Below are 6,000 nucleotides of genomic sequence, written 5' to 3'. Positions count from 1 at the left end.
CTCCTTCCTCTCCCACTTCTCTCCGAGGGCTCCCAGTGGCCGCCAGTGGTCCCTGCAGACCACCCTGGAGGTGTCAGAGTTAAAGGGGTTTCTGACCTTCGCAGTAAATGAAAGTTCTCTAACCCAGGCGTTATACTGACCAGCGTAACACAGACCGCGAATTACTTCTCTGAAGTGCAATCTTACCAAGTTTCCTAGGCAGGTCGGCCCACAGGGGTTAGGGCATTTCAGTAACGGCAAAGGAAAACAGAGGTGGTTAGTGGGGGACTGGGGAACCGAAAGATGAAGGACCCCACAGTTGCAGGCTAGACACTTATCCACCTCTCTCCTGGGACCCGGGGCACGCCACAACGTCCTAGCCCCTTCCCTCAACTTCTCCTGATCTCAGTGACCAGTCTCTCGCAAGACTGTCCCCCTTCGGGACCCTGCAGAATGACAAGCCTGAGGTAGGGCGCCCCGCTCAGACCGGGCGCAGGGACGCACTGCAGAGGGGTTGTGGGGGACGCGGGTGGGCGCAGCCAGCGCGATCCCAGCCGGGTGGCTGCCGCCGCGCGGGCTCGCGGGCCCGGCCGGCTCCCACCCGGCGGCGGGCGCTGGGGCTTGGCCGCGGTTCAGCCCGCCCGCCCGAGCCGCCGCCGCCGCCACTCCCCGCCCCCCGGGTCCCTGGAGGCTCCGCGGCTGCCGAGCGGGAGGTGGAGCCGAGCCCGCGGCCGCCTAGCAGGAGGGAAAGTTCGGCGGCGGCAGGCGCAGCGGGAACCGGGCCGGGCAGCCCGGAGGGCGCCTCGGGGTGAGTCGGGTCCCCTCCCCGGCCGGCGGGGTGTGTCGCGCCGCGCGGGGGCGTCGGTGCCGCTCGTCCATCCGCGTAGCTCCGCGCGGCTTTCTCGCGCGCCCCAGCCGGCGACCTCGGGGTGGCTCCCCAGCCGGGAGGACGGTGCTGCGCGGGGCCTCGCTCCGCCGCTGCCGGCCGGCTGGGGCCCGAGGACTGGCACCGGGAGGGGGCTCCGCGCAGCGCAGGGCTGGGGCGGCCCGGCCCGCCGAGGGCGCGGTGCCTTCAGGTGGACGCGCGAGCACGCGGGGAGGCTTCTAGTGAGGGTCAGGGGCCGCGGCAACCCGGGTCACTTGGGCTTCGCTGCCGTTTATCGTAGCGCTGGGCTGTTTAATTACTTTCTCGAAACCCCACTAAAAAGTAGCCTTTACACGTGCCCGCCGACTACTTTGCTGTTATTGTCCTTTTATTTTTTGATGGAGAGGGTGGCCGGTGGGCAGCGTGCTCTCCTGCCTTGGACCAGGGCCATGGTGACTGTGACTGAGGGTCACCGCGATCAGATCCCACAGTACCCCGCAGAAGCGTCTTGCACGATGGGTGCAGGGAAGCTATTCGAGGGCATGGTCTTGGGGTGTCTGGGGTTCGGAGGGCTGGAGGAGGGGGAAGCGCTACCAAGCAAAGGCAAAGTTGTTTGTTTCCGCGACACTTCCTGCACCTGCGCTCCTGTCAGTGAGTCTGAACTTATCTTTTCATCGTGAACAGTGAAAGAATGGTGGGAGAGGAAAACATGTTACATGCCGAAACAGTGAGCCTGGGAAACACTAACAAATGATGCGGTGGTTTTATTTCGCAAACTCCACTTTTATTTTGCTTTCAACGTCTTGGCACCTTTTAAACTTAGATGTCCTTAGATACTCTAGATAATAAAGGCAATTAACTGTTGTTTCATATTTTTTAACTAGAAATTTAAACTTGGCTCCAAAGGATTCCTTGGATTTTTGTTAACATTATTCATGCAAGAAAGTCACAATTATCTTAGTGTTGCAAAAGTGAACACGAATAAGGCTGGTGCAGTGGTTATCTTGCTAAATGGAAGGAGAAAAGTCTTTTAGACTTGGAAGTAGAAGTATAAGGCAGAGATTAACTCATGCCCTGGGTATAAAAAGTGACTTGAATGTAGGCAATAGTGCATAATATTATAGGGGATGGGTGGGTTGTGCTCCCAGAAAGTGCCTGTTCCTGGAAAACAAGAGATGGATCACATCTATTGTAGGAACCTGGTAAATATTTGATAATTTCTCTGCATGAAACTCAGGTACTCTATGTATTCCAAAGAATGCAATATGGAAATACTTTAATTCTGCCATCTTTGTATTTTGAATCTCATGTCTGTTTGCAAACTGTGTTAATGGGGTTCAAAACAAAATAGACTTTTGGATTCACATATATACATTATAATGAAGTGAGATTATGCTTCACTATTTCAGAATCATGGGCTCCAAGTTGCTTCTCCCATTTATTAACTGCATTATTCTGGAAAAGGCATTTACCCTTGTCTAGCATTGGCACCCTAATTTGTAAAATGCTGATATTACTCCTCTCTTTGTAGAGATGTTTGGCAGAATTAAATGACACCTGGAAACTTATGGGTCCAGGGCTTTGTAAATGTTATCTCTTGTTTTTCTTTATTTTTAGGAATTGTTAATTCTGGCATGTTTCAATATATTTTTAAAATTATACTTTTTTTTTTTTATTAAAAAATGTAGTCTTATTTTCCTTCCATCCATCCATTCTTCCATCCATTTGTGTTGAAGAAACTCAGTGCTGCCCTATGTGCATGTTTAAAAACGAGGAGCTGACAGTTTGGAGGTTGTGGTAGGCAATTCTTCTGGGTTTTCCTGTTGGTTAGAATCTGTCATCAGGTCATATGATGATGAATTGAGCTTTCCAACCTTCCTGTTGTCCTAGTTCTGTTCTGTATGTGATGCTATTATCTTGAAAAGAAATAACAGTAATCTCTGTGTGTCTGCTCATCTCTTTGGTTTACCAGTCTCTCCATGTCACACTTGGTGCCTGGCAGGGTGTAAAGGGCTTATGAATGTTAGTTGACTTGAAATTCAGAATGTAATGAAGTTATTCTTCAAGTCACATCCATTTTTTAATATTCCTGATGAAAGGACCTTGGGATTGTAAATTACAGCCCTCCTATATATTAGGGCTAATAGAGGTATTAAGGAGGCAAAGCTCAGGTAGACTTTATTACCTATTGATTTTGCCCTCATGATGAAGCAGTCTTATAAAATGTGCTAAGCCAGGTCGCAGAGGTAGCTTCACCACTAGGGGCCTCCTCCGCATAGTGGATCACCAGAGCCTGTCATTTGTTACCATTAATCTGTCCTTTGAGATAGCAGAGAAATTTGACTTCCTGGGTTCTCAGAATACTGTATGGGAAGATGGCAACCTTGTGTGACTAGCATTACCAAAGGCCTGAAAATAAATGAAGAGTTGTCCAATAATGGATTTGGTATGGTTTTCTGAGTAACGTTAGAGCAAACCTTTAGAGTTAAAGAATTAAGGAGATTTAAGAATTGGGCTTTTTACTTTGCATATCCTACCATACAAATATATAAAATTCTTAAACTGAAAAAATCAAATATATGATTTTAATCTAGTATTTTAAAGTTTTCTCTTTCTCTCTGCTTTTTTGAATACTATCCTGTTGCTGAAATGGCAGTGTTTGATTTAGATCCTGAGTACCCTCAAAAGTGCCTTTCTACTTCTATGTCTCCTGGGTTAAATCCTCACTCAAGTTAATATGTTGGTTAATGTTTTAGTCACTGTGTGTGTGTGTGTGTGTGTGTGTCTTTGATGATATTTATTTTTTAGTGAATCTAAAATTGCTTTATGTCTTAAATGGGTACTTGTAGCACTAACAATATGGGTTGTTTCTCGAGAAACTTTTATTACCTGGCCAGTTAAAACTCCTGGTGTTCCTTTATTTTTTATTAAAGTGGGCCACATTATATTCCACCTTTAAAATTTTTTTGTTACATTTCAGACGTGCATCATTGAAAGGCACCTGTCTTCTGTGTGAACTGATGAAAAGCCTTCTTATTTCTAAATTCTAACTTGAATGAAGTGAGTCAGGCTTGGGAATATTGCTTGAACAACTCGAAGGTGTTTCTATTTGCCAGATGAAATTTGCAAATCATATGTGTGTAAGCAAACATCACACTCACAATATTGCCATATTGTTTGCAGATGAATATGAGAAACATCATATTTTCAGGTTTCTAGTGAAATTTAGTTACAATGACAAACAAAAACACCTTTCATCTGTAAAGGAGAATTAAGCACAGCAGGAGATAGGTCATCAGCCTATTGTGGGCCTTATATCTTACCATGGGGCTTCTTATCTTATTTAGCAGAATGTATGTGAATTCAGAAAATTATCAGACATCCAATTCTGACTGTCACACACGGTGGAATTTTAAAACAAGGCAATCTGATTTTTGCTGTTTTTCCCATCAAGGTCTAGGTCAGTCCTTGTTACAGAATGGGGTAAAAGGAATAGCTTTCGCGTGAAGGCATTAGATAATTTTTATTATCTTTTCCCTCTGAATAAGCTAAAATTTTTGGATTGCTTTTAGGATCCTGTGCATATCAGAGTTAAGCAGATCTTGTTTGCACAAATGAGTTCTTTTCTAGAACCGGAGGAGGTTTGCTCTTACCCTCACAGCCCCAGTTAGGGAAGGGTATGGCATCTCTTAGCCTCTGCTTCCTCTTCCCAGACTGAAGCTGAGCCTCAGCCGGGATAATAGGCATAAACCTTTACACAGAACATCGTGGTTGAGTTTAGGTAAGAACTCTGAACAGATCGAGATCATGGAAGCCTGAGGTGGGAGAAAATGAAAGGGTCTTTACACCTGGGAGTCATTTTTAGGAACCTGCATTTGGGTGTACCACCTGGATGGAAATGACAACTGTTGGCTAGAATTTTCAGTGAAATATTTTGAGCTTATCACTTAGTCAAACATTGCTTTGTTGCTCAGGTAATTTTTGTTGTTTTTAAGTGATGCAAGACCCAACATTTGGTTATCCTGGGGTCACATCTGCTGCTTTATTTTATTTTCACATACAAAGAACATTTGAGTTGGGAAGCAGGAAACGGGGAGGAGGTAGTTGTGAATTGTCTATTTATACTGAACTCTAGGGCCTGCCTTATTTTTGTGTTCCCATGGCACCTGGGCACCATTGTGCAGCTTAATATTAGGGACTGTTCACTGATGCTTTTGTGAATACCATCTATTCTGTTGCTGAAATGTCAGTGTTTGATTTAGGTCCTGGGTACCCTCAAAAGTGTCTTTCTACTTCTATCTCTCCTGGGTGAAATCCTTGCTCAAGTTAACATGTTGGTTAATGTTTTAGTCAGCTTTTTTGCTGCTTGTGACTGAAAAGACCTGGCCAGAATAACTGTAGAGGAGAAAAAGTTTACCTGAGGGCTCATGGTTTCAGAGGTCTTAGTCGACAGAAGGTTGGTTCCATTCCTTGGGGTTCCAGGTGAGGTAGCACATCATTGTGGAAGAGTATGTCAGAGGGAACCAGCTCACACAGTGATCAGGAAGGAGAGAGAGAGAGAGAGAGAGAGAGAGAGAGAGAGAGAGAGAGAGAGAGAGAACACCCACCAGGTACAAATATATACCCACACCCACACCCCAATTCCCACCTCCTCCAACCATACCCTACCACTTCAGTTACCACTCAGTTAATCCCTATCAGGGGATTAATTCATTGACTGGGTTAAGACTCTTACAACCCAGTTATTTTCCCTCTGAACCTTCTTGCACTCTCTCACATGTGAGCTTTTGGAGGACACCTCACATCTAAACCATAACAGTGAATATATGTAAACAGGGTTGCTGCCCATGGAGTGTCTTTGTGACAATTACCACTAGGTGTTGATTCCTCTGTGGTGGATCATTCTGTACCAGGGCTTTAAGCTGGGTTACCAGACAGCAGACTAGACTTCAGCCCTGTTCACTCCCTTGATGGGCTCTTGTGTGGCACGTTCTGCACAGCTGTGCGTGGGGCCATTCATTGTCTGTAAAAGTGGTTGGAACAGTGCCTGGCACATAGTAAATTGTGTGTGTGTGTGTGTGTGTGTGTGTAACTGCTGGTGATTATTATGATTATTATGATTATTATCTGAGTTACTCTCAGGGTAGATCATTCTA

At 45.8% G+C, this 6,000-nt stretch overlaps 1 protein-coding gene across 2 annotated transcripts in view; it reads left to right on the top strand.

Annotated features, from left to right (window-relative positions):
* The first annotated feature begins 293 nt into the window (after positions 1-293).
* Positions 294-6,000, top strand: part of Csgalnact1 (chondroitin sulfate N-acetylgalactosaminyltransferase 1) — a 318,906-nt gene continuing 313,199 nt past the window's right edge. Inside the window, exon 1 of one of the 2 annotated variants that reach the window (XM_058580407.1) lies at positions 294-446. The gene's annotated coding sequence lies outside the window, so the exon portion shown is untranslated. Of the gene's footprint in view, positions 447-642; positions 788-6,000 lie in introns of those variants that run through there. The other variant, XM_046447651.2, reaches the window with a different exon arrangement.

The sequence above is a fragment of the Marmota monax genome, unplaced genomic scaffold (genome assembly GCF_021218885.2).
Source record: "Marmota monax isolate L192 unplaced genomic scaffold, Marmota_monax_Labrador192_F-V1.1 WCK01_AAM20220418_F8-fsc00040, whole genome shotgun sequence".
Classification (NCBI taxonomy): Eukaryota; Metazoa; Chordata; class Mammalia; order Rodentia; family Sciuridae; genus Marmota; species Marmota monax.
Note: the sequence above shows the minus strand (reverse complement) of the source record. Positions and strands in the feature narration are given on the sequence as shown.